This window comes from Spermophilus citellus (assembly GCF_964194105.1).
Source record: "Spermophilus citellus genome assembly, chromosome: 3".
NCBI lineage: Eukaryota > Metazoa > Chordata > Mammalia > Rodentia > Sciuridae > Spermophilus > Spermophilus citellus.
Window position 1 is genome coordinate 13,887,029 of NC_138184.1, and position 18,688 is coordinate 13,905,716.

Consider the following 18,688-nt stretch of genomic DNA (forward strand, 5'->3'; position numbering starts at 1 on the left):
TTTAAAATGGCCCCAAGCAAGCACAGTGGCACAGGCCTGTAATCCCAGCTGCTCTGGAGGCTGAGGCAGGAGAATGGAGAGTTCAAGCCAGCCTCAGCGACAGCAAGGTGCTCAGCAACTCAACAAGATCCTGTCTCTAAATAAAATACAAAATAGGGTTAGGGATTTGGCTCAGTGGTTGAGTGCCCCTGAGTTCGATCCCCAGTACCCCAAAAAAAAAAAATAAACTATAATGGCCCCAAGCATAGTATTGAAGTGCTGGCTAATATTTCTCAGCATTAGGCAGCTATGATATACCTTTCGGAGAAAATACATGTGCTTGATGAGCTTCACTTAGATATTAATTGTAGTGTTCTTGGCCACCAGCCAGTTTTAAAGAATGAATAATATATGTTCAATAAACTGTCTTTAAGTAGAAACACACATAAAATAAGTTTAATTCATCAGTTTACAAAAATGTTGTGACCTGGGGCTCACAGAAATCTAACCCTGAGATTCCCCCTAGGAGTATTCGCTAACTAGTGTTTGCTAACTCAGGGTTTGCTAATTCAGTATTCACAGCAACTTTATAAAACATAACCACTGTGAATAATGAGAACTTACTGAATCTACTTCTGCACTGAATCTGTGGTGGCATGTTATGTTGTTTGAATTTCAAGGAGAAAGTTCAGCCTCACACAGATAGGTAGTTGAGAAAGGGAAGAATGTATTTTGTTGCTTTTTCTTTACTAGGGATGGAACCCAGTGCCTCGCACATGCTAGACAAGCATCTTACCACTGAGCTACACCCCCAAGCCCAGGCAGAGTATTTTAATCAGCTTTTCAGGTGATTGTGGCTATTATTCAAGACTACTCTAAAACCCTTCACATTTTAGCTTCTTAAAGGACAGTTACAATGCAGAATCTAACCTTTTTGTGCTATATTAACATTAAAATCTACTAAACACAGCCTTACCCATGCACAACTTTGAAACATCATTTTTTTAAAAAAGAGCATCACTAAATTATTTAGATCTTCCAAATATTGACACATGTCATTATTCAATATCAATCACTTAGAGGCTCATATTTTATCATTGACAACAAAAATTGTCAGTTGTTTTTCTTGAAGGGATAGATATATGCTTTTCAGTTTTGTAAAAATGTCTACCAAATATCTATGTCAGAAAAACTGAGGTTTGTCTATCTAAAAATTGTATCCCATGACAACATGGTTAGTTCAGCTTGCAGTTTTTTTCTGTTGTTTTTATTTATTTATTTTAAACATTGTTAGTTGTAGATGGACACAATACCTTTATTTTGATTAGGGTTTTTTGTTTGTTTCTTCCTTTTTTTTATGTTGTGCTGGGACTCAAACCCAATGCCTCACATGTGCTAGGCAAGTGCTCTACCACTGAGCCACAACCCCAACCCTTGTTTTTATTTTTATCATACCCGGTGCTGGGGCTCAAATCTAGGGCCTAGCACTTGCTAGGCAAGTGCCCTGCCACTGACCCACACCCCTTCGGCTTGTAGTTTGGACAGTCACATGAGGTTCTTTTGAATACCACTGCTGCAGTGCCGCAGAGTGGGGAAAAATGCTTCATATTTCACCACCGGGATATTAAAAAGACACACACTCAGAGTTGAGACTTAATAAAATGAATAACTCTATTGCTTCATCAAATACATGCCAAAGCAAAGCTGTCTTTTTAAAAATGTTTGTTAACCTGTGTTAATTGTATGCATTAACAGGGTTCATGAAGCGTGGTATTTCCTCACAGGAGACAAAGAACAAAATTGACGAATGGGATGACATCAAACCAAAAAACTTTAGCACAGCAAAGGAAACAATCAACAGAGTAAAGAGACCATCTACAGAATAGGGGGAAATCTTGGCCAGCTAGTCATCTGACACCAGAATACATAAGAAACTCAAAAACCAGAATACATAAGAAACTCAAAAAATTAACCACAGAGCTGGGAATGTAGCTCAGTGGTAGAGCACCCCTGGATTAAATCCCAAACACCCTAAAGTACAGCACTTAGTCTCTGGGCTCTAGGTTCCATCCCAGCACCACAAAAAAATAAATAAAAACAACAACAAATACAAGTGAGCCCAAGTCATCTGAAAAGACAGTTCTTAAAAGAATACAAATAGCCAACAAATACACAAATAATGTTCTGTATCATTTAGCCATCAGGGAAATCCATATCCTCACATGTGCAAGGCCCTGGGTTCCATCCCCAGTACCATAAAAATAAATATTTATCTTAAAACTACCATATGATCCAAATTCCACTTCTGGTCATATAACCATAAAAATTGAAAGCAGGCAAGCTGGACGCAGTGGCTCACACCTGTAATCCTAGCAGCTCCGGAGGCTGAGGCAGGAGGATCATGAGTTCAAAGCCCACCTCAACAATGAGGCCCTAAGCAACTCAGTGAGACCCTGTCTCTAAATAAGATATAAAAAGTGCTTGGGATGTGGCTTAGTGGTAAGACCCCTGGATTAAATCCTTAGTACCCCCAAAAGAAGCTAGATTTTTTTAAAACTGTGAGCATGTGACAATAAAGATCACAATGACTCCTAATAAAGCATGGTGCCACATCCTCAATTCATGCTTAGATGCTAGAAATTGTCATTCGCCCTTGCATTTGCACCTGTGCATATATTGATTACTGTTAACGTTGTTTTCACCTTGCAGTTCTCCTGATCTTTAAGCTTTGTAAGCTTCTGGCGGGTTGTTTAACTCCTCTAAGCCGCAGTTTCCTCACCTATCCAATGACAGTGGTAGGAATTACCCCACCCAGCTGTAGAGAGGGTTAAAGCAGGCACATCAGAAGGGATCCATAAATTATTTGCTGCGATTCTCGGGACTCTGGGAAGTGTGAGACAAGCAAGGTGCCAGGTCCTGGTGGAAAATGTATGGGGACAGCACTGATCTCAGGTCACAACAGATAAACCTCCACATTGTGCTCAGAAAACAAACCCAATTGGAATTCCTGGTTTTTCCTTCTGGTCACAGGTTAATACATGGTGGGGCCAGACACAGAAATATTTAAGAACCACATATTCCACTCCTCTGTGGAATCTGAAAAAGTCCAACACATTGAAGCGGAGAATAGAATAGGGGTTGCCAGGGGCTGGAGGAGAGGGAAATTGGGATGTTGGTTAAAAGGCACCAAAAGATTTCACTTAGGCCAAAGGTGTGAGTTCAAGACATCCAGTATACAACATGGTGACTATAGTAAATAACAATATATTGCATTCTCGAAAAATGCTGAAAGAGTAGACACCTTCAGAGTTTGCACTACAAAAATGATAACTTTGTGAGGTAATGCATATGTTGATTATATATTTAGCCATTTCACAATGCATATATAAATTTAAAACACGATGTTATGCATAATAAAAGCACACTATCTGTCATTTGAAATAAAATTAAATTAAAATAATAAAAAAATACATACTTTACAACAAAGTACACTCAGTGAAAAAAGACAGACACAAGACAGCCACTTAGTACATGATTCTATTTGTCTGAAATGTTCAGGAAAGGTGGAGAAAAAAAGGGACAGGTGCCTTCCAGGTGATGAATTAGGGGTGACAATTCAACAACATTGTGATTTTTTCCAGTACTGGGGATTGAACCCAGGGGCACTTTACCACTGAGCCACATCCCCAGCCCTTTTTATTTTTTATTTTGAAACAGGGTCTCACTAAGTCACCCAGGCTAGCCTTGAACTTGTGATCCTCCTGCCTCAGCCTCCCAGAGCTGCAGGGATTACAGGTGTGCACCTCTACACCCGGCCAACATTGTGAATTGTACTAAATGCCAAGGAGTCACACTCTTTGAAATGATGCGTTTTATGTGATGTGAATCTCACCTCAATAAAACCAAAGTCAGGAAGTGCCCTAAAATTCAACATTTAAAATAAATTATATTTCAATGCCATATTTTTAAATATTGCAGATTTGGTAAAGATAGACCCCCTGTGTTTACCAAAAATATCACCTCCATCATATTCAATATTAGAGTCAATGCATCAAAATGAGTATAGAAAAAAGTCACAATGAACAAAATTTTGACATATTAAATAAAGGAAAACTTGGAGTTCCTGATTTTTCCTTCTGCCCTTATGACTTGGCTGGACACTGTTACTGATTCTGCCTTTAACTTTCTGATATCCTGTTCATCGTGGGGTTTTTTACATTAATTTGTAGGGTTTTTTTACAATTACTAACATTGGATTATTATTTAGCTAAATGCTCAGTGCAGGAATGCTCCCTGATATATCGCACAACAAGCAAGTATCTCACTCTCACCTGGGCCCTGTGAATCTCTTGTTCAGGTTAAAGATACTGTCTTCCTTTTACAGATACAGAAGAGGCTCAAAGATGTTAAATGGCAGGTCACGGGTTAATACATGGTGGGGCCAGGATTTGAGTCCAAGTCTGCGTGCCTCAAAGCTTCGACCACCCCAGGTCAACTCTAACCAGCTGCTCCAGCTTTGGCCCAGCTCCGATGGAACATCCCTGGCTGTCCCAGATGACTTCCTTGGCTGCAAGGTGGAGCCTGAACACGGGCTCAGCCAAGAGAAGGTTGAGACAGAAGAATCGAGGCTAATTCCTCTGTGGGAAACACTCTCTATCAATTAATTAGGACAGAGCTGGCCTGCGGCATCCCCGAAGCCCCCAGAGTCATTAAGGGAGAAGGGGGTCTCATTACAGGCTTGCAGCTTCCCCACCATTCCCAGGGCCCCAGAGGGAGCAGAGGAGAGGGGAGGAGGGCCAGGCCTCCCTCCCCTGATTTCCACCCACCCTGCCATGACCCAAGTGTCTGAAAACAGAAGCAGAATTTCAGGGAAGAATAAAAGGGGTATGTCAGAGATAAAAGGCAAAGTATCCCTCTAAGTTCTGTCTCCATTTATATTTATATGAAATATTCAGAACAGGTCAATTTATAAACACTGAAAGCAAATTAGTGTTTGCCAGGGAATGGAGTTGGGAGGGAAGGGGAGTGGCAGGGTTTCCTTTTGGGGTAATGGAATATTCTAGAACTAGATAGAGGTGGTGGCTGCATGGCATCATGAATGTACTGTCACTGAATTGTTTACTTTTGAACAACTTATGTCAAAAAAATATGTCAAATATACATATATTTGACATATTTTTAAAAATCAGTCTATCAGCTATAAATAATGAAATTAGCCATTAATGCCAACATGGCTGAGCTTGGAAGACATGTCGTGGAGAGCAAGAAACCAGAATGCAGAAGGACAAATACCACATGATCTCACCCATATATGGAATCTAAAGAGTTGATCTCACAGAAGAGGAGAACAGGAAGTGGTGTGCCCCAGGGCTGGGGCAGGGAATTGGAGGGATTCTGGCCAAAGCATCCATGACTCAGGGAGACAGGGAGACACCACAGGAGTTCTGGTTGGACAGTCAGGTGACCGTTGCTAACAATGGTGTATTATATTTTTGAAAAATGTAAAGAGAATGAGTATAAAGTGCTTGCACAACAAAAATGATAATTATGTGAGTAATACATTTATTACTCAGCTAGATTTTTTTTTTTTTTTTTGGTAATGGGGATTGAACCCAGATGCTTAACCACTGAGCCACATCCCCAGCCATTTTTTATGTTTTTGTTTTGAAACAGGGTCTCACTAGGTTGTTCAGGGCCTCACTAAGTTGCTGAGGCTGGCTTTGAACTCATGATCCTCCTGCCTCGGCCTCCTGAGCCACTGGGATTATAGGTGTGTACCACCATGCCCAGCTTGCTCAGGTAGATTTAAACATTGTACAAAGTTTATACAGTCAGCCTCCACATCTGAGGGTTCAACCAATCTCAGAGAGAAAATATTTGAAAAACACCTGCATCTGTGCTGAACAGGTACAGACATCTTTCCTTGTCGTTATTCTCTAAACAACACAGGGTAACAGCTATGTATGCAGCATTTGCGTTATAACAGGGATTCTAAGCCATCTAGAGATGATTTAAAGCACACAGGGAGGATGTGTGTAGGTTTGGAAATAGTATGCCATTTTACACACAGGACCTGAGCCTCCTTGCATGTTGGTGTTCACTGGGGGTTTCAGGAACCAATCCCCTTTGAATATCAAGGAAACAATGTGTACTCCAAAACCTCATGTTATATATGAGGAAAACACACAAAATCATCTTAAAGTGTCTCTTTCGAGATTATTCAAAATATATTAACACTTACTTTGTGCCCAGCATTGTACTGAGTCAGGTAGGAAGCCTGGCCCCCCCACTCAGAGTTAGGTCTTCACATGGTGCTAGGGACTGCCACATGACCTCCAGGGACATGCCAGCCATCCTCCCCTCGGTCAATGTCCAGTGCATTGGCCCTCAGGGACCACACCCACCTTCTCCCTTGTCCTCCGGCTTCTGGCTGGGTTCAACCATGGGAAGGCCCTGCAGGAGGTCAGAGGGATGGAGGAAAGTGGAGCTGCAGTGTTTATTCCTCGGGTCTCTTTCCCACATGCTCCAGGAGCTTGTGCCCTGGCAGACTGCATTCTCCGGGTCTATGGGTCCATACGGATGACCTCGCCTCTGCTTCAGACGAAGAGGGGGTGACAACTCCCAGGCGCTGCCAGCTCCAGATGACTGCACTGATCTCCCATCCTGCATCATTTCCAAAGTCCCTACCACAGCTTTGTCAAATTCCCCTCAAATTACCCATTTTGTGCCATCTGCAGCTGAGAATCCCTCTAGACCAGTATTCACAAGAGGAAGCAGAGAGAGTGACGGGCAATCAGAAGTAAGGTACAAGCATCCCTTGTCTTATTGAGTGTCACTTTACTGAATTTCATAGATATTACATTTCTTATGAATTGAAGGTTTATGGTCACCTGGGTCCTGCAAACCCATCAGCACCATTTTTCCAGCACTCAGGTGATCATTAGCACTGTTATCATAAAGTATCCTTTAATTAAATTAGGCTCCTTGCTTTCTTTAGACACGATACACACTTAAAGGACCACAGTACAATGTAAACCTAACTTTTTTTTTGTAAACCTAACTTTTATATGTACTGGGAAACCAAAAAATTCATATGAGTCACTTTATTGTGACATCTGCTTTATTACAAGGGCCTGGCACCAAACTCCCAAGTTCTCTGAGGCACACCTGCACAGTCACAAGAGGACACTACTCAGCCTCTGAAAAGAAGAAAATTCTGTCATTTGCAACAATGTGGGTGAATTTTTTGCTAAATTCAATAAGCTAGACCAAAAAAGACAAATACCACATGACCTCACTCATATATGGAAGCCAAAAAAGTTGATCTCATAGGAATTGAGAGTAGAAACTGTGTATGACTGTGGTGGTCAAGGGCAGGGAGAGATTGGACAAAGGATGTGAATTTTCAGTTAGACAAGAATAGGTTCAAGAGACCTATTGTACCAAATGTCAACTACAGATGTTGTATAATATGTTGTTTTCTTGAAAAATGCTAAGATAATGGACAAAACAGCATCTTGCCACTGAAATAATAACTATGTGAGGAAATGCATGTTACTTAGCTAGGTTTGGTCATTCCACAATGTACATACACTTCAAAATATTTTGTTGTATATGATAAGCATAATTAATTTTGTCTTTCAATTTAAAAACAAATTGCAAGTTTTAAATGGCAAACACCCAGCATTGATGTAAATAATTGTGTCACATTACTTAAATGTGAACAAAGATAAAACTTTGCATTAAAAACGAAAGACATCATACTATAGTAATAGAAGTGTCCTCGATGGTAGACCCAGGAGTTGAAGACACTGAAAAGACACATGATTGACAGAGAATACAGAGGGGATGAGAGGTAGAGAGGTTTTTTGGGGGAGGGGTGGCATTATGGGGAACTCAGAGACACTTGACCACTGAGTCACATCCCCAGCCCTATTTTTGTATTTTATTTAGAGACAGGGTCTCACTGAGTTGCTTAGCATATCACTTGTGCTGAGGTTGGCTTTGAACTTGCAATCCTCCAGCCTCAGCCTCCCAAGCCACTGGGATTACAGGCGTGTGCCTTAGCGCTCAGCAGAGGTACAGGTTTTTAAAACTTTTCTTCATTATTAAGATCATTTGTGTTTATACAGAAAAAAATTAAATGCATAAAGTATAAAAGGAAACCAAAAATATTATCCAAATCTTTGATTCATAATCATCATTAACATGTTGATGGATTGTTTTGCTGGGGGAGAATGTGTTTCCTAGGTCAAAATTAGAATCATGCCTACATGCTACAACATGGAAGAAGTTTGAGGTGATACTGGGACTCTCAACCATCCCAGAGAAGGCGTCTGTTCATCCACCTGCATGTTGGTGGTCTTCATGGACCCCTGCAAAGGACCCCTTATGGAGTGTTCACTTCCCCTCACTCTGAACTCTGAACTCCAGCTGAGAACTGGGCCCCCCTCCCTCTGCACCCCAGCCCAACCCTAGCCCCAGACCCTCTCCATGCATCTGACCCTAAGAAGGAAGGAGAGGAGGAAGAGAAATGAGAAGAGGAGGAGCAGGATGGAAGGGGGGTGGGGAAGAAGAGGAGGAAGTCACCCTGGAGGACGTATGTCAAGTAAAAGAATCCAGATATGAAAGAACAGGAGTTCCCAGAGACTGGGGAGTGGGGGGAGAACAGGGAGTTGTTGACTGATGGGTAGAGGTTCGTTGGGGAAGATGGACAGTGGTGATGTCTGTACAACAGTGTGACTGTGATTAATGCATTGAACCATAGCCTTCAAAATGGATGAAATTATAAATTTCATGCTATGCCTGTTTTACCAAAATAAAAACATTAGAATTATCCCATTTGGCCAGTGTATTATCCTGACAATGATGGTGACTCCATGCACGGTAAGCAGTTGACTCTACCCGACAAGATCCTGAAGAGTTCTTTGGTTTTCCATCCCCTGCCTCCCCAGTGAGAAGCCCCAAGAGGCCAGGGACTTTGTCTCATCACCCTCCTCTTCACATTCTTAGCTCCGTGCCTGACACAGAGCAGGTGTTCAATAAATATAGTCATCTCTCAGCATTTGAAGGGGACTGACTCCAGGGCCCTGAGGACACCAAAACCCACAGATCTCTAGGTTCCCTTATATAAAATGGCAAAAGATGTGCATGGAACTCTGTGCATCCTGCCATAGACTTGGAACCATCTCCAGATGGCTTGGAATGCCTAGTAGAATACAAATGATGTGAAAACAGTTATGTTGAATTATTTAGGGACTAATGGCAAGGAATAGCTCTGTACATGTTCAGATGCAATTTTTTAAAAATATTTTCTATTCAAGATTGGTTTAGCCTGCTGATATGGAAGGATGACTGTTTTAACATTGTGGAATGACTAAAAAAGTTAACTAAGTAACAAATTTATCATCTCACACAGTTATCCTCTGTGCATGCAAAAGCACTTAACATTCACTCTCTTCAATCACCATTAACTATAGTTATCTTGCTGTGTGATAGATCTCTTGAAATGCAGATCTCTTATCTGACATAATCATGTAGACTTCAGCCAACATCTCCCTTCCTAAATTGTGTGTGTGTGTGTGTGTGTGTGCGTGTGCGTGTGTGTGTGTGTGTGTGTGTGTGTGTGTGTGTGCGTGCGTGTGGTGCTGGGGATTGAATCCAGGGCCTTGTGCATGCAAGGCAAACACTCTACCAACTGAGCTACATCCCCAGCCCCCAACATCTCCCTTCTCACTAACCACCCTGACCTTGGTAGCCCTCATTCTATTCTCCACCTTTTCAAACTCAACTGTTTTAGATTGTGCACATGATAAAGATCATGCAGTATTTACCTTTCTGTGCCTGGTTTATTTCACTTAAAATTTCACTTAAAATCCTACAGGCTCATCCAGGTTGTTGCAAACCTCAGGATTTCATTCTTTGGTGGCTGCATAATATTCCGTTTTTAACTATGCAGACACACCTCAGAGGGTTTTTTGTTTGTTTGTTTGGCTTTGTATTTTTCCCCCACCTCAAGTTGATTGAATCTGCAGATGCAGAACCCAAGGATATGGAGAGGACATTGTATTTTTCAAAACATTCACTCAATCCATTAAGAAAGAGAGGACTGAGAATGTGCCTCAGTGGTTGAGCACTTGTGTAGCAGGTGCAAGACCCTGGGTTTGAGTCTCAGCAGACAGAAAGAGACAGAAAAGAGAGACAGACAGACCAACAGATTGAGATTCTTTGTTCTCTGGTTTGGCCCTCAAGTTCACCCTCCATTTTTTCTCACACCTGCTCTGCATCCCAGGAGACAGATCTTTGTGGACCATATCAATGGGTTCCCTGCCTCAGGAGACCTGGTAAGCTTAGCATGAGGTGGGAAATTAGGAAATTTGAAGATGAGCTTCAGACAATCAGGAGAGAAAATGGCTGAGCATAGAGAAGAGGGACCTCATGCAGAGAGGGAGCAGGTGTAGGTAGTGGACCCCAGACTAAAGGGGCAGATGCCATTATTAATATAAGCACCTCGTAGGACCACCGTAACAAATGACTGCAATCTGGCTGGCCGACAGCAACAGGAATTTACTCTCACACAGTTCTGGAGGCAGGAAATAGAAAAATGGGGATGTTGGCAAGCTACCTCCAAAGAATCCTGGGGAGGATCCTTCTTCGCCTCTTCCAGCTTCTGGTGGCCCAGGAATTCTTGGCATTCCTCCGTCTGTAGATCCTCCATCCTGCACTCACTCCAGTCCTCACATCCTATGCTTATTTTTTTGTGATTGAGAAATAAAAATTGTATACACTCACTCCTCCACGTCTGTGGATTCCATATCCACAGATTCTGCATCTGCAGATTCAACCAACCACATTTTAAAGCACTCTTTTGTTGGTGACTATGCTCAGTGCTCTGTCAATTTTTTACAAACTAATTTAAGTAGCTAATAAAATTAAAGTATTTTTTAAAATAAAAAAAAAACTTAAGCTGGGTATGGTGGTGTGTGCCCATAAAGCTAGAGCTACACAGGAGGCTGAGGCAGGAGGATCACTTGAGCCCAGGAGTCTAAGACCAGCCTGAGCAACATAATGAAATGCCATCTCAAAAATAAATAAATATTTAAAATAAAGACAATGTAATAAAATAAAAATAAAACAAATTAAGATGACCATGTAAAGACATAACTATATTAGAATATTACATTGTTACTTATATTGGCTGTTCTGAACATGTACAGAATTTCTTTCCTGTCTTTTCTTTTCTATTTTTCTTTTCTTTCTTTATTGTATCCCTAAAGGATACAGTATAACAACTATTTATATAGCACTTATATTGTGTGAGGAATTATAAGTTATCTAGAGATGATTTAAAGTCTATGGGAGGAAGTGTGTAGGTTATGTGCAAATCTATGCCATCTTATATAAGGGCATTCTCAAATTTTGGTATCTGAGTAATTCTTGAAGCCATTCCTATACAGATACAGAGAGACAGCTATATACTTTTAAGATACAATATGGTGTTTTGATATATATATATATATATATATATATATATATATATATATATATATATATAATACATTGTGGCTAAATCAAGCTATTGAAAATATGCATTACCTCATATTTTTTGTGGTGAGTATACTTAAAAATCTATCCTCTTATTCACTTTCAAGTTTGCAATATATTGTTATTAACTCTACTGGTTTGTTGGACGGTGTATCTTGTGAACTTGTTCCTCAAGTGCTTTCACCAACATGTCCCAGAGTCTCCCAAGCCCCAGTCCTGGTAACCACCACTTGACTCTCTAGGATTCTGACTCTTTCAGGTTCTGCATACAGATGAGGTCAGATGGTATCTCATCTTCCTGTGCCTGACTTGTGGCACTCAACACAATGTTCTCAAGGTTTACCCATGTTGTCAAGAACGACAGGATTTTTTTGTTTCTCGAGTAATCCCTTTTGTATATGTAGCACATTTTCTCTATCCATTCACCTACTGATGGACATTTAGGTTGCCTCCCTGTCTTGGCTACTGTAGATAACGCCACAGTGAACAAGGGAGGGCAGACATCTCTTTGACATCCTGATTTGATTCCTCTGTCAAGCATCATGTCTTTGCAGGGCATTCTGCCTGTCTGTCTCTGTCCTCTCTCACATATGACTGTCTTGGCAAAAGGACACTGGTCTTACTGGATTAGGGCTCACCCTTCTCCAGCATGATCTCATCTTAACTAATTATATCTGCAATGACTTTATTTCCAAATAAGGTCACCTTCACAGATACCAGAGGGTAGGATTTCAAAATACCTTCTCAGAAGGAACCATTCAATACCCATCAGTGGGTAAAGTCTTTATCTGTCCTGCCTCCCACCTAATTTGGGTTTCCTGCCCAAATAAGAAGGATGCTTGGAGACTGGACAGACAGCAGGGAACATCCATTGGCAGAAGCAGTAGAAAGTCCTTGGTTGGTGGAGACATGTACTATGCCCTAGCATGGGAGGGTCCCCATCATTAAGTCATTATACAAATAAGCATTAAGGGCTGCCTTTGTGCCAGGAACTGGGCTGTGGATTCAGTCATGACTAAGACATATAAGATATCCATCAAGAAGCTGACATTCTAGAGAGAGAAGCAAGAGAGTAACAAACCTATGATTACTATGGTTCCTTAAGGATGTAGCACATTGTGGTGGTGGTGTGAGACTTCAGACCAGTCAGTGGAGGAAGGGCCTATTAGGAGATAATATTTGAGAAGAAACCTTAAAGTTCAGACGGAATAAGCCAAATGGAAATTCAGAGTAAGAACATCCCAGAGAAGGAAGAACATTTTAGGTTTGGTCAGGGAGAGAAACTTCAAATACTATGAGATACAAGCTTGGTGAGCGTTTTAGCCAATTTTCCATTATTATAATGAAATACCTGAGGCTAGATACTTCATTTAAAAAAAGAGGTTTATCTAGCTCACAGTTTTAGAGGCTGAAAATCCAAGATCAGACAGCCCCATTGACTCAGCCTCTGGTAAGGGGCCCTTGTATGTGTCACATCATGGCAGATGCCATCATAATGGCAAGGCACATAAGAGGGAGAAGTGACATAACAAGAGAGAAAGACAGAGAGAAAATGAGGAGGGGGAAGTCTTGCTCTTTTAAACAACCCTCTCTTAAAGGAACTAGCTGGGGTTCCACAGAACTACATCAATCCTTTCTGAAGGCAGTGCCCCCAGTGACCTAATTACTCCACACTGGTCTCAGCCTCTTAAAGTGCCCACCACCTCAACCCATGGCACTGAGGACCAAGCCTCCAACATTTGAACCCTCAGAGACAAACCATCTCTAGAATCACCATGACTGGATGTTCCAAGGACAGAGAGGGTGGCGAATTGGGAAGGAAGATGGACATGTACCAGGTGTGAGAAAATGGAATTCTGTAGCTCAAGGTAAGAAACTTGGATGCTCTAAAATACCTGAGGCTCACCTCACTGAACCACCCACTGGGTCTTAAAGCCACAGTCTTCCTAACCTAAAAGAAATGCCCAAGTCCACTGATGGTAAACGTGAAGAATAAGAAGTAAATGGAGGGTGTGAACCTGTTGCATGAATTGGCTATTACTGTGTAACAAATGATCCCAAATGATCCCAAACTTATGACTACGATATATAGGTTCCATGTGTCAGGAATCTGGACACATCTTAGCTTGGTCCTCTGGGTTTGAGGTCTCTCTCCAGGCTGCAGATAACACATCAGCTGGGGTCGCTGTTTCATCTCAAGGATAAACTATGGAAGGATCTGCCTCTAAGCTTGCTCATGTGGATGTTGGAGGATTTAGATCCTCATGAGATACTAGGCTGCAGGACTCGGTCCTCACTGGCTGTTACCCCTGGCCACATGGGGGTCTGCATAGGGCAGCTCACAACAAGGTGAATGGCTTCCTTCAGATTGAGCAAGAAAAAGAACAAGAGATGAGCAAGAGAAGCCATGATCTCTGCTAATCTCAGAACTGGCATCCCATCTCATGTGCTAGATTCTATGAGTCTAAAGTCCCTGGGGAATGAGCCAGGCACAGAAAGACCAATACCACACGATCTCACTCCTATGTAGAATCTGGAAGAGCTATTCATATAGAAACAGGAAACAGAATAGAGGTCACCAGAAAACAGGGAAGATGTGGGGAGAGAGGGATGAGGAGAGGCGGGCCAACTGGCACAAAGTCAAAACTGGAGAGGAAAAATAAGCCCTGCTGTTCCACTACCCAGTCAAATGGCCAGAGTTGGCAGCAATGCGATGCATATTTCAAAATCCCTAGAAGAGGTGTTTCAAATGGTCTCACCACAAAGACATGGTGGTGAGTGAGTGAGGCAATGGAAATGCTAATCGCTGCAGTTCCAAAGCTGCATAATATACGCGTGGAGTACACTGCACCCTGCAAATATGTACAATCACTGTGTGTCCAGTTTTTTTTTAATAAATCAATTTTACATTTTTAAAAAACTAAAATGAAACAATGATTTAAAAAAGATAAGTCATTAAGTCCAAACTCAAGGAGAGAAGATTGCACAGGAGATATGAAGACCAGAAGATGGGGGTCATGTGGGGTGTCATCAGGATGGGCCATCTCACCTAAAGGACACTATATTGAGGAGTGGATGGCAAAAGGCCAGCTAGGGAAGGATAGCGTAGAGGTGGGGGAAATGGTGTGACAGGGCAGGGGGGAGGGCATTCAAGTCTCAGGAGGTCCTCAGTTTCAAATGCTACTTACAGGTCACTGGAACGGGACTTAAAAAAAAAAAAAACATGGTATTTGCCAACTGGAAAAGGACATTTACCTGAGTCCCTTCAGTGGGCTGACGGGTTACAGACAGGGGGACCAGTCCTGATCACTCACTGACCAGCACAGTCACCACCTTTGTAGGAGGTGACTAGGAAGAACCTCCCTTCACAGCCTGGGGCTTCCCACTGTCTCCTGACACCTCCACCAGGAAAGCGACCTCATTTCTCAAAGACAGAATGGATTCTAGGTCATATCCCCCTGGAACAAGAGACCAATTGATGTGATTATCTCCAAGAGAAAGGGGGGCACCTACTAAAAGTAGAACCTCGTGCCCCAGAAGGGAAGACATCGGGGAACCTAAAAAGGGGTCTCTGATAATTACCTGCCAAGATTTCAGAGCAAAGGGCATCTCCATGTAATACCAAAAGAAAGAAAAGAACAACTAGGAGTTTTAGAAGGTTCTCCTTCCTCATCTATCCTGCAATTCACCCCAGGATAGAACTCAGTTCCCTACTTTACATGAGTCATTATGTAGAACAGACAGCCCCAGCAAAGACAACCACAAGAAAGAATTTCCAAAAAGTGTCCTTTATTATAAAAATCAGAGCGCTAATATGATTCCCCATTGGCCTGAGTTAAATATATTTAGGCTTCAGTATGTTGAGAGAAGGGAGATGTGTACACACACATGCGTAAGGAAATGGTTAGAATTACATGAGCATGTTTACAATAGGTATCTTTGGATAGTATAGCTTAAAATAATTCTTATTCTCTTTATTATGGTTTTCTGTATTTTACACATTTTATATAATATATACATATATACATATATATATATATATATATGTTACTTTCATAACAAAAAAATATTTTGTTGGCTTAAGAAAGAAATTGGGACTTGAAAAATAATGAGACATTTTCCCAGGCCTCAGGCTTATGTGTCTCCCTCCATTTCTATAGAGATTGATTCCAGAACCCGCCCAGGTACCAAAATCATCAGGAGCTCAGGTTCCTTATGTAAAATAACATAGTATCTGCATAGATCCCACCCACATGCTCCTATATACTTTAAATCATCTCTAGATTATGTAAAATACTAAATACAATGTAGATGTCTCTGTAAATAGTTGACATACTGTATTATTTGGGAACAACAGCAAGGAAAAAAGTCTGTACACGTTTAGTACAGATGTGATTTTCCCCTGGACAATAGCTGAGTCCAGAGATATGGAATCCACAGATTTCAGAGGATGGACCACATCATGTTTCTGAGCATTTTTCAAATGTCACCATTTTTTTAATATTTTTTTTTAGTTGTTGATAGACCTTTATTTATTTGTATGTGGTGCTGAGAATGGAACCCAGTGCCTCACGCATGCTAGGCAAGTGCTCTACCACTGAGCCACAACCCCAGCCTTCAAATGTCACCATTTTTGATCTCTGAATCTCCTGAAAACTAAAAGCTCATCTCAACCCCACGATCAGTGGTTCCTTCCAGACACCTGCTGACCCATGAGCAGAAGAGAGCTCACCTGTGCCTCAAACGCAGGAACACAAGTCAGGCTGGAGAAGTGTCTAAAATGGGCTGTCAAAGCCAGGAAGGAGAGGTGAGTTTGGGGGAGTAGACACAGAGTCAAACTCGGGGTTGGGAAGTGAAAATGAAAAGTTGGCAAGATTGAGCAATGGTCTGTACCCACTTCGGTGCTCAGATAACAGCATTATGTATTAAGAGTGTGTTGAAGCAATACAAAGTCAAAATGGCAGAGAACTCACCCTCACCTATAGCCCCAATGAATTTCACCAGAGGGTCATCTGGAAGCCAAAGTCCTCCTGCATAGGCCTGGCATGAGAAAGCTAACTTAAATGTCTCTGGGTAAGCTGATGCAGTGTCTTCCTGACAGAGGTGCTCCGTACAACAGGCAGCCAACCAAGCCAACAGGATCTTCTAGTCAGGAAAGAGGGACCTCAGAATGAACAACAAAGGTGTATGGCTGAGTGAGGATGGCTGTCTCACGTGAGCTGTCTCTGGGAAAACCCTCTCTGCACCACCTTGTTTGGGAATAGCTCCATCCAACCAATAAAAAGGAAGCTAAGCACCTGCACAATGCTTGCCTTATGGCAGCCCTGATAGCAGATGCTCCACTTGTGCTAACACATGTCCATTATCTTAGTTGCCAGATGAGAAAACGCAGCAGTGGTTAAGAGACTTTAATTAAGAATCAGAATTAGAATTTGAACATTGATTAGTTCCAGAATAGTGACCTTACACTCTCCTGACCCTCGTGAAGACAGCTGAGCCAGAAACCATTGGTTCTGGCAAGTGATAACTATGCTAAACACATAAGCGTCCATCACCAAAGTTTGCCTGCGTCCTTCTCTTCCTGGTAACAGACCTCTAGCCTGGAGGTTGCCAACTTCATTCCTCCCCATTACTGAATGGCCCTTTGGTTTTACAAAGCCGGGGGTGTTCATTCCTTCTTCTTTGCCCCTCTCATTATTTTCTTTTTTTTTTTTTAAGAGAGAGTGATAAAGGGAGAGAGAGAGAGAGAGAGAATTCCTCAATATTTTATTTTTTAGTTATCGGCGGACACAACATCGTTGTTTGTATGTGGTGCTGAGGATCGAACCCGGGCCGCACGCATGCCAGACGAGCGCGCTACCGCTTGAGCCACATCCCCAGCCCCCCTCTCATTATTTTCTGTTTCTGTAGCTTGCACTAAAAATCCTGAGTGATGGGGAAAATGAGGCTTAGTCATTGTGGTAAGGAAGGGCCACTTTAAGATGGAGATATTTAAGCAAGCTTCTTAGGTTGTAAAGGAGCCAGCCACGGGAAGAACATGAAAGGGAGTTCTCCCTGCAGAAGGAACAGCAAGTTCTAAGCTTTCACGTGGGAATGAGCTTAGGACGGCCTCAGAGGCTGGAAGAAGGGCCAAACTGCTGGAAACGTATTTTATTCTTTTTGATGCTATTATAAATGGAATTGTTTATATTATATTACATTATAAATGGAAATGTTTCTTAATCTCACTTTTTGATTGTTCATTGCAAGTGAATAAAAATATAATTGACATGTGTATGCCAATCTTATGTTCTTCAACTTTGCTGAACTTATTGGTAGCAATAGTTTTTCGGTGGATTCCTTATGGTTTTGTTCATGCAACATCATTTTGAGGGCAAACAGGGATATCGTTACTTCTTTCCAAAATCAAAAAGAAGGAACAGAGGGAGAAAGAAGAGAATGAGGAGAAGGAGAAGACTGGCTTTCTCCAGGATTCGGTTTCATTAATGAGGTTCTGGCATTCAGTTAGTTAGAAGAGATCAAAATAAAACACACAGACAGTACCTTATTTTAATGCTAGGTCCGAGACGGCTCGGTCTCCCTGTTTCCCTGCCTCCAGCCGCTCAGCAGGGCAGCGAGGATTACTCTGGGCTAGCAGGAGAGAGAGCGAACACGCCGGGGATCAGCCTTTTATTTGGGGGAAACAAGAGATTCAGGGGAGAATTCCATCCAATGAAGGTTGAGGGGGGGCTGTACTCCAAGGTCAGGGTCAGTGATTGGGTCTCCAGGGTCAGTGGTTACGCACACCCCCACACGGATGGGCTCTCTCATCAGGAAAGGGTCGGGATAACTCCGACACAGCCAGAGTGCCTCAGGCCCTTAACGGGAGTCACCCAATCACGTGTCAGAATGGCTCCCCACATATTCCCCCTTTTTATTCTTAACAATGAGGCGGCGGTTCACTCTCTGGAGTCCCCGGATTCTTGATTGGAGGACTCGCCATCCTATAGTTACAATACAAAAGAGAATTAACAGCAAAGAGAATAATCCAATAATGTACCAAGCGGAGTGTTTAAGAATATTTCTAGGGTTGAATCCATTTAATTCCTTCAATATTTGGTTAGCCAAAGAAGAAGGATCTGAAAAATCAGCTCTATTATTTTGAATGTCTTGGATATGGTGATGA

At 42.0% G+C, this 18,688-nt stretch overlaps 1 protein-coding gene across 5 annotated transcripts in view; it reads right to left on the reverse strand.

The window, feature by feature from the left end:
• SLC1A6 (solute carrier family 1 member 6) overlaps nucleotides 1-18,688 on the reverse strand; it is a 140,882-nt gene that overhangs the window by 24,071 nt on the left and 98,123 nt on the right. The window lies entirely within an intron of this gene.